Source organism: Loxodonta africana, chromosome 5 (assembly GCF_030014295.1).
Source record: "Loxodonta africana isolate mLoxAfr1 chromosome 5, mLoxAfr1.hap2, whole genome shotgun sequence".
NCBI lineage: Eukaryota > Metazoa > Chordata > Mammalia > Proboscidea > Elephantidae > Loxodonta > Loxodonta africana.
In genome coordinates this window covers 85318739-85328955 of record NC_087346.1, presented here as the reverse complement: position 1 = coordinate 85328955, position 10217 = coordinate 85318739, and the positions used below count along the sequence as shown (strand labels likewise).

The 10217-nt window shown below is 34.7% G+C and overlaps 1 long non-coding RNA gene across 1 annotated transcript in view; it reads left to right on the top strand.

Moving 5' to 3' along the window:
- Positions 1–1232: 1232 nt before the first annotated feature.
- The window catches only part of LOC135231446 (uncharacterized), a 47207-nt gene continuing 38222 nt past the window's right edge, over positions 1233–10217 (top strand). The window contains exons 1-3 of the long non-coding RNA XR_010322094.1: positions 1233–2005; positions 3060–3080; positions 3160–3183. This is a non-coding gene — a long non-coding RNA (uncharacterized LOC135231446). The remainder of the gene's footprint in view (positions 2006–3059; positions 3081–3159; positions 3184–10217) is intronic.

Here is a 10217-nt window from a genome sequence, read left to right as displayed (position 1 = left end):
TATATTCCCATCACTAAGTCATTTTAAATGGACTTTTCGACTTTTCAATTCAAAAGCCAATGGACTCTTCATTGTTCTTTTCATCATTCAAAACACTTTTTGTTATTTTCCATAATTAACAGTGCACAGCAGTTACACATCTCTGTTTTACTTAGTCTTTACTCATTTTTGTTTGTGATTTTGATCAAAGGGAAAATTTAAACCCCTACATTTTTAATTGTGATTTTTAGGAAATACTTGCTTAAACCCCTTAAATATATATATAAATCTCTTTATAAGCATCCTTTGATGCTTTTCAATAAAATTCCAGGCATATAAAACACCAAAACTTTGTTTTTAATACAAATTGTAGACATACACAACTAAAAGTTGCATCCTTTTTTGTATCTTAACATGACGGAAGGGTTGGGTTAACTACTAAATGACAAAAAAAGTTTATCAAGAAATACGCAATTATTATAGTTTGTCTTACACAACCATGCTTAGCTTAAATCAGTGAGGCAAAAACAGCAGATAAGAAACAGGGAACATACCACTTGTCATGATCTCTGCCTCATGTGTTGAAGACTTAGAATTATTTAGGAGAAGAATAGTTTTTCTATCATTAAACAAAAGATGTTACCGTAATGTTCTATCACAACTGACAAGTTAAAAAAAAAGAAAGAAAACTCCCTTTATTCATTAAAGGTTTCCTTTGCAGTTCGTAATTCACAGGTATAAATATCGTGTGTCTGTGAGTTCTTCCATAAAAATATTTTCCAGTGAAAATATTTTTGTTCAGGTGTCTGTAATTCCGAACTGGAGCTGTGATGGTGCAGTGGTTAAGAGCTCAGCTGCTAACCTAAAGGTCAGCAGCTGGAATCCACCAGCCACATCCTGGAAATCCAAAGGGACAGTTCTACTCCGTCCTATAGGTTCACAAGGAGTTGGAATGGACTCGATGGCAACGGGTTTGGTCTTTTTTTTTTTCTTTTTTTTGAATTCAGAAATAATCTGCTTTGCTTCTTTTTCAACAGTTATGAAACCGGATTCAAAGAATTATATAAATACATCAAAGAGTTCCAGATTAGCTTAAATGTGTTGAATAAGAATATTTGGAAATTTAAATAATTTTTACCATTTCGATTTCCCAAAGTAGCCACAGATATTTTCCCTGTGAGTTCTTTTTCAGTTTGATTGTTCTCTGTCCAATATCATTACTGTTCCGATGTCAGCATTATATTGTCTACACAATGCTCAGGCCAGACAGCTGGCACATTGAGATTCATTCTATTATAAAACCAGGCTCTATTGCCTGTCATTCTACTTTCTGAACATCTCTTTGTGCTGTCCCTTAATTATTACCCCTACTCAAAGCTTCATATAATCTCACAACTATCTAAGAAGTCGTCCTGTTTCAGGCTGTTTCCTCATTACTTTCTGAACTATTTGCAATTCTAACATTCCATGTTCTTTCTCATTTTTATTTCTGTTCAGACTCCAGACATGTTCCATTTCCCCTCTGCCTTCCCTCTCTTTACTCCACTCTATACCCTTATTCTCCTGGTTTGTTTAAGGTGCTCTTTTTGTGTGCCTTTAGAGCATGTTAGTATTTCCATTTCAGAACACTCATTTTTTTACTCCTACTCAGTGGTTAAGTGCTACAGGTCTCAAATAATAAGGTCAACAGTTCAAATCCACTAGCTTCTCCTTGGAAGCCCTATGGGGCAACTCTACTCTGTCCAACAGGGTTGCTATGAGTCGGAACCAACTCAATGGCAGTGGGTTTGTTTATCTTGGTTTACTAGTCTGTAAATTCCCTGATGTCAGGGTATGTGTTTTAATTGTCTTTGTACATCTAGTATGTTTCATAAACCTTTGGAGCATAGTTCGATCAATAAATGTTTGATGAATGAACCAAAGAATGAATGTGTTACTGATTTCTCACACATGCTTTCACAGGACTCAGCAAAATATGAAGTTCTTTATCTTTGCCTTCATCTTGGCCATCATGGCTGCCATGATTGTAAGTATATCAGGAAATTTTGAAGAATATGTTCTCAGAAATTTTCCAAAGAATCTTGTTCATTACCTGTGTCCTGGCCTATGTTTCCATTGACCTGAACAATGCTTTATAAATGTTCATGCTTTTATATGAATATTTTCCTTAAGTTAACCTACATGAGTTTATTCAAGACTTAGAATAAATCTTCAGTACACACACATGCACACAGAAAGCCACACACATGCACACAGAAAGCCACACACACAGACTTCAAATGTAATTATCTCATTGAAAAAATAAATTTTAAAAAAGTCTCCATAAAGATATAGAACTACAAGCCTAATAAAATGTACTTAAATATAAAAAGTTCCATATCTACCTAAAGTCAGGAGATCCCAGATAGCTTTGTCATTTATGACTCTGTTTCTCTAGGTAAAGCACTTGACCTTTCTGGAACTTGTTTTTTTTTTTTTTTCTGCTAAAATTAATACTTGTTTATACGCTGGTATCCTTTATGTCTAAATTATTGGGAAATTTATCATGCAATAATAATAGCAGTTCAACTAATCCACCAAATCCTAAAGGATGTTTAAAACATCCAGTCAGCTATGGAAACATAGTTTATCACATCATGTTGTTGTAAAAGGATAGACAGAAAAAAATTAAACTCTAAGAAGAAAAGCAGACAGCTGAGCTCTATCATCACAACAAAAGCTTAAATAGCTTTTGAGCTACTTAAAACATTATGCATATAAAAAATTTTGTTTCGGGCCAAATCCGAAGTTTATCTTTTCAGTTTTCACTCTCCTATTCATAGTAATAGACTTTCCCTATCTTTCGCACACAAAAGAAACATGGCCCAAAGTAAATTGACATTTAAATATTGCAGATTAATCAGAGCAAAAGCCTACTCTTCACTCACTTTAAAGATGCCATTGTACAAAGATGTCCAATAAAGAGTATCAACTTCCATCCCTTAGATTCCATTCACAATTGTGGCTGCTAAGTGCATTTTTACATTCGATCTTGAGTTAATATTAAGATGTTAACTATATTGTTCTTTTCTCCTTTTAAGGGAGCTGATTCATCTGAAGAGGTAAGACACCTTCATTCAATAGAACATTTAATAATCAACAGTGTATCATATTTTAAACAATTTTTCTTTATTTTAACAGCGATTTCTTCGTAGAAGATTCCGTGTAAGTATTTGCCTGATAATATTGTGTTGTTCAAACCTACTTACTTTTCTGAGTATTTATTCTATTAAAAAAATTGATAATTTTCTTTGAAATGTATTTATATCATGAATGCCCAAAGTACACACTGATTTCATGTATTTATGATACACCAGAGAAAGATCCAAGAGTGTTGTGTACCAGTAAAATATAAATGGAAACTCAAATACCACCTTCAAGAAACCGGTCTCTGAATTTCAGTATCTTTGTCTGGTAAATGAACACCTTGCCTAAAATACGGTTGAAATTCTGACTCCATTAAGTACAGTATATGCCTAATGGAGCTGATAACATAAGTGACGTGGTTTTTACCTTCTAGAAAAAAAAAAAAAATTTTTTTTCTTTTTCGATAAAGTTAACAGGTTAAACTGACCATGTAAAATCAGGTGGAAAATTTAATTTATTTAACATTTTTTCTTAATGATGTGTACCCTTGACATCTGAATATTTTGGCATGTTGTATTAATGTGGTAGGGTCTGAAAGATTCTACTTCATAATATAGTAAATGAAAGAATTCAAATGATATAAAATAAAAAGATACAGAAGGAAAGATAAGGATATTTGTATTAACAAATGTAAATATTAAGTAATGTAGGAATTTTAAGAGAGAACAAAATCATTATAAATCAAGAGTAAGGTGAAGCAATCAGAATCTCTCTCTCCGTCCTTCTCTTTCTCTTACACACACACATACACAATCTCTCCTTCCTCCTAAGTTGATGTTAATCAATTATCCCTTCCTGGAATATTCAAAGATGGGCAAGACTGTAGCTTGGTGGTAATATTACAAAGAAGATGTAAGTCTCCTTTGAGTGTTTGGATGTAATCAGTAGTGTCAGATGTGCTACAAAACAACAAAATTGCCAGTAAATGGTAAAAAGGTAAATATTTAATGATTTTAGCTTCTTTTAAACATTTGATTATAAAAAAAGAAAAGCTAACTGAAAGTTTGGAAAAATAATTATGTAGATAATATGCAAGTTCCCACTGATTTTAACAACCTAAATTTTCAATGGAAATTATTGTGAAATAATTGCACTGTCATGGCCTCAATTCTCTACAATTTTCTCTTTCCTTTTGTGTGTATACAGGGAGAGCGTTTTGAATTTCAACCTTTTCCACGAAACTTTCCGCAATATTTTCCTGAACAACCTTTCCCAGGTCCATATGCTAACAACTTTCCTCAGTAACCACAAGACTTGATTACACAGGTATGCCAAGTTTAGTGACATTTTTGATCTGTATAAATATCAATAATGACATATAGTTAAAAGAAGGAAAACATAAAACCAAAACCGGTTCCTCATTAAGAAATCTATCCTGGCATTGTTGTTAGGTGCCTTCCAGTCAGTTCCGAGTCATAGCAACCCTATACACAACAGAATGTAACACTGCTCCTTCTTCTGCCATTCTCACAATAGTTGTTATGCTTGAGGCCATTGTTGCAGCCACTGTGTTAATCCTTCTCATGGAGGGTTTCCTGTTTTTTGTTAACCCTGTACTTTACCAAACATGATGTCTTTCTCCAGGGACTGAGCCCTCCTAACAACATGTCAAAACTATGTAAGACACAGTCTCGCCATCTGTGCTTCTAAAGAGCATTCTGGGTGTACATATTTCGAGACAAATTTGTTCATTCTTTTGGCAGTATATGGTGTATTCAACATTCTTCAGCAACACCACAATTCAAAGGTGTCAATTCTTCCTCTGTCTTCCTTATTTATTGTCCACCTTTTGCTTGCATATGAAACTATTGAAAATATGGCTTGAGTCAGGCACACCTTAGTTTTCAAGGAGACATCTTTGCTTTTCAACTCTTTAAAGAGGTCTTTTGCCACAGATTTGTCCAATGGAATGCATCTTTTGATTTTTTGACTGCCTCTTCCATGGGTGTTGATTGTGAATCAAAGCAAAATGAAATCCTTGACAACTTCAATCTTTTCTCCATTTAACAAGATGTTTTTTATTGGTCCAGTTGTGAGGATCTTTGTTTTCTTTATGTTGAAGTGTAATCCACACTGAAGGTTGTGGTCTTTGATCTTCATCAGTAAGTGCTTCAAGTCCTCTCCACTTTTAGCAAGCAAGGTTGTGTCATCTGCATAATGCAGGTTATTAGTGAGTCTTCATCCAATTCTGATGCCCCATTCTTCATAATGCCCAGCTTCTCAGATTATTTGCTCAGCATACAGATTGAACAAGTATGATGAAAGGACACAACCCTGACGCAGACTTTTCCTGAGTTTAAACCAAGCAGTATCCTCTTCTTCTGTCCAAACAGCTGCCTCTTGATCTGTGTACAGGTTCCTTATGAACACAATTAAATGTTCTGTAATTTCCATTCTTTGCAACGTTATCCATAATTTGTTATGAGCCACACAGTCGAATGCTTTTGCATAGCCAAAAAAACACAGGCGGGCATTTTTCTGGTATTCTCTGCCTTCAGCCAAGATCCATCTGATATCCCTGGTGTGCCTCTCCCGAAATGTACTTATTTGTGTAAATGCTTCCAAAAGAAAGCTTTTATACCACTGAGGTTAAGAGTCTGGACTCTGTGGAGAGAAATACCTGTGTTTGTAGGCTAGACCTGACAACCTGCAGTTCCATGGCTTTGAACTATTCCTAATCCTCTCTAAACCTCAGTTTTTTCACTGACAAAAATAAATATTATAATAATACTTAACCACATTTGTAGGATTGGTAAAACTGTTAAAAGACATATATCATATGAAGCTCTTAATCAGAAATTTGTATAATTGTGACTGCAGTCTGTCCTGTCTATAAATCTGTTCCTGGATTATTTTTAAAAGATTCCCACCTAAAATATAATCCTTTGAGCACCTGTACCAGGTCAGAATCAGCATTTCAATAAGTTCCCTATATAATTCATACATGCAATCAAAGTTGAGAATCCCTGCCCTAAGGCAATTTAATGAGAAATTAGGAGCAGGATCACTGATCTAATATAATACCAAAAAGAAGATAGAAAATATTAATAATTTATTTTTTGACATTCAGTTTTATCCATTCACACACAACGTAAAGCCTTCCAAATTCTATGAAAGATGAAGGATTTTGCTACAAAATAAAGCAATATTTTCTGGAGATAATAGAAGACTGTCCTACATTTGAAGTTGATATTGTTCCAAAGGATTTCAATTACTTTTAAATGCACTTGTAGAGTTTATTCAGATTGAATTCTCTGTTGCCATTAATGACAGGGTGAAGAGTCTGAACATGGTCCCCTAGGCATTAGGTAATAACTGAAGATATATATCAAGGAAGGATGTATTAAAATATTATTCTGGGAAGATCCATATGGATAAAGCATGTAGGCTATATTTAATGGGAAGAAGTAGGCTGGTGCTAGAAAGACCTTAGAGAAACATGAAAAAGAGACTCTAAGAAAGAACAATGAGCAGATTTCATGATGGTTTGAATGAAAGACCAAGCCAGGGGCGAAAAAAAAATAAATGAAATTCACCAAGATTGGATTATCAGAGTGCTAAGCAAATATGCCCTTCTGAAAAAAATCAATAGTCAACTCTTAAAAGTCTTTTTGTTTGTTTGTTTTCTCTCCTATCCCTCCAAGGAATTCTGTTTTATGAGTATAGTTTGTTCTGTGTACCCAGTGCTGTCGAGTAAGATAATTAAAGAACATAATTATGTTAATTTTGAAAAAGAAAAAACTTTCAAATTGAAAAGTAAAGTGGGCTAAAATGCAGAACTGAGCTACTAAACCTTGTATGAGAAATGACAAGAAGAAAAAAAAGATTTGATAGAAATTCATTCAATAAATATTTAAGTACCAGAAAAAAGTACAAGAAAAATAACAGTAGTTTGCTATGTAATTAGCTCAGCTACAACACTTAAAGAAACAGAAATAAAGGAGTCCTTTTTAAAATACTAGAAAGAAAAGATTGGAAGGATTGGAAAGAATTCCTGATTGTTGTGTTATTATTTTAGGAAAGAAAGATCCAATTGAAATTGGTGTTTATTCAGTCATTAGATATTTCTTGATCACATATCAGTGAGAATTACAGTGTGATAGCCATTGGGGATCTAAATATCATTACTCCAAAGTCTCTGCATTTAAGAGTTTATTGTCTACTTTTAGAGATAAATGTAAAAACAGGCAATCATCGGATAGAACACCCTTTGATAAAGAAGCGCTGTGACCGGATGGGTTATATAGGTATGTAACACAAACAGGTATATGTCAGCAAGAGTGAGAGAGAGGATAGGCAGATAATGAAGAAGCCATTGGGAAACAGTCAAAATAATTTAAGGAGATAAAAGAATGAACTAAGAAAGAAGTAGTAGAGATAGATACAGTAGCCAGGTACTCTAATATTGCTTCCGATTACATACCTGCTTTTGAACAATTTTAGGAGAGCTTTTTATACACAAGGTTTCAATCAATATGACACTATTTTTAGGGGTGGATATTTTTCACAAAGGAATATATCATCTGACAAGATGTAACTCAAAACCAAGAAAGCGTAAGAATATTAACAATGACTTAATGCATAGTTCAAAATTTAATAAAAATAGTATTTTCTTTCTATCCACAGGCTTGTCAAGAAGTCCTATTTGCTCTGTACTCATGATGATTTTCCTACTCTAAGGCCTATTTGCCCCTCAAGCAACATTTTATTAAACCTCATACAACACAAATGAAGTCCTTATAAAGCAAGTTTTATAAAATTATCTAAAATATTATAGTACTATTTGCATTATCTTATGTATTGTATTGGAATTTGAAAATAATTTGATCCATGAACAACTTCTCTGTATCCAAATTCCATGTTTTGAAGATAGAAAAGAGAATTTAATCAAATATGGCTACATATCTACAATAATAATCAATAGTTTTAGAAACTGTGGTATTTCCTAGACTCTTTGATTTTTTTCTGCTTTGTTCTCTGATATAATACTATTATACAAATTTAAAAAAGTACTCATACATAACAAATTCATCTCTCAAGCATATACTGGATATCTCATCTTTATCTCAAATCTCAATATAATTTTTCTGCATACAATGATATGCCGATACTCTTTCTCCAGTATCTCAGTATTTCTAAAGAAAAGCCACATAATACCATATCATAATCTTCTGGGATAACTGTATTGGAAGAAAGAAGACCATGTCATATCTGTGTGGTTAATGAAGGGGCACAAACATTGTCTTGGCAATTTCATTTTAATTTTGAAATGAAAGAACTTCTAATCTATGCTCTTTACAAGAAATCACTAGACTATTAATCAAAATCGTATCTCTAAATGTAATCAGATTTGTAAAGTTAAGTGATTCACTGTAGCTGTAAAGAAAATCTCAGCTATGTAATGGTTGCACATATTGGCAGTTAAAAATCTGCAGATTACACTGTATTACAATTTTAATGAGATAGACAATTGTATTCACCAAAATCCATGAAAACAGGGCTTCCGCCCTTGAGTAAAGCAACTAAAGTCCCATCTCCAATCCCCACTTGCACAGAGCAGGGAAGGTCTCTGCTGGGGACAAAGGCCTTTGTAAGGGAGCAGAAGAAGAGTATGAGCAAGTGGAGAGAATGCTGTGAGATGTGTGTTTTCATTGTGTGCTCTCCCCTGAACTGCCTTTTGATGCCTCTCATTTAGGTGAATATCTTAGTCATCTAGTGCTACTATAATAGAAATACCACAAGTAAATGGCTTTAACAAAGAGAAATTTATTTTCTCACAGTCTCGTAGGTTACAAGTCCAAATTCAGGGGAAGGCTTTCTCTCTCTGTTGCTCTGGAAAAAGGTCCTTGTCCTCAATCTTCCCCTGGTTGAGGAATTTCTGAGGCACAGGGACCCCATGTCCAAAGGACATGCTCTATTCCTGGTTTTGCTTTCTTGGTGGTATGAGGTCCCTAACTTTCTGCTTGCTTCCCTTTCCTTTTATCTCTTGAGAGATAAAAGCTGGTACAGCCCACACTCCAGGGAAACTCTCTTTACCTTGGATCAGGGAGGTGACCTGAAAAATGGTGGTGTTAAAATCCTGCTCTAATTCTTTTAACATAAAATTACAATCACAAAATGGAGGACAACCACATATGGCCTAACCAGGTTGATACACAGATTTTGGGGTGACAAAATTCAATCCATGACACTGTGTAAAAGACTTCTGAAGTTTAAGATATTCAAAATACAGTTTTATTGTGCCCTGGTGGCACTGTGGTTAAGAGCTAGGCTGCTAACCAAAAGGTTGACAATTCTAATCCACCAGCCACTCCTTGGAAACTCTAATGGACAGTTTGTCCTATAGGGTTGACCTGATGGCAACAGGTTTGGTTTGGTTTTGGGTCCCTTGGTCTCAGTTAATTTCACCATGCACTCGCCCAGATTAAAAACCTCTGTCCTTCAGCTTTTACATATAGTCATTGTATTAGCAAATCGGTGGACTCTACCTGGTTTATTTATATATATATATGCATGTATATATATATATGCCCAACCCAGTGCCGTCGAGTCGATTCTGACTCATAGCTATCCTCGCTTTTTGACATGGTTAGTTTCCCAGTAACAGGTCTTTATGCAGAGCTGTTCTAATGTGCCAATAGAGTATGACCACATCAAATCAATAATCGAGGATGACTGTCTGTTGTGCATAGGGTTGGTATGAGTCAGAACCCACTCGACGGCACCTAACAACAACAATGTATCATTACATGGAGCTCTGGTGGTAAAGTGGTTAAGAGCTCGGGCTGCTAACCAAAAGGTCGGCAGTTCGATTCCACCAGCCACTCTTGGAAACCCTATGGGGAAGTTCTACTCTACCTATAGGGTTGCTATGAGTCAGAATTGACTCAATGGTACACAACAACAATATCATTACATAACTGCCAGATTATATCATTACCTAACTGCTAAACCACTGAGAATCATAGCGCAGCCAAGTTGACATATCACTTTAACCATCAAAGCAGCATTATTTTCATCTCACCTTTCAGCACTTGTTTACATAGAGCTTT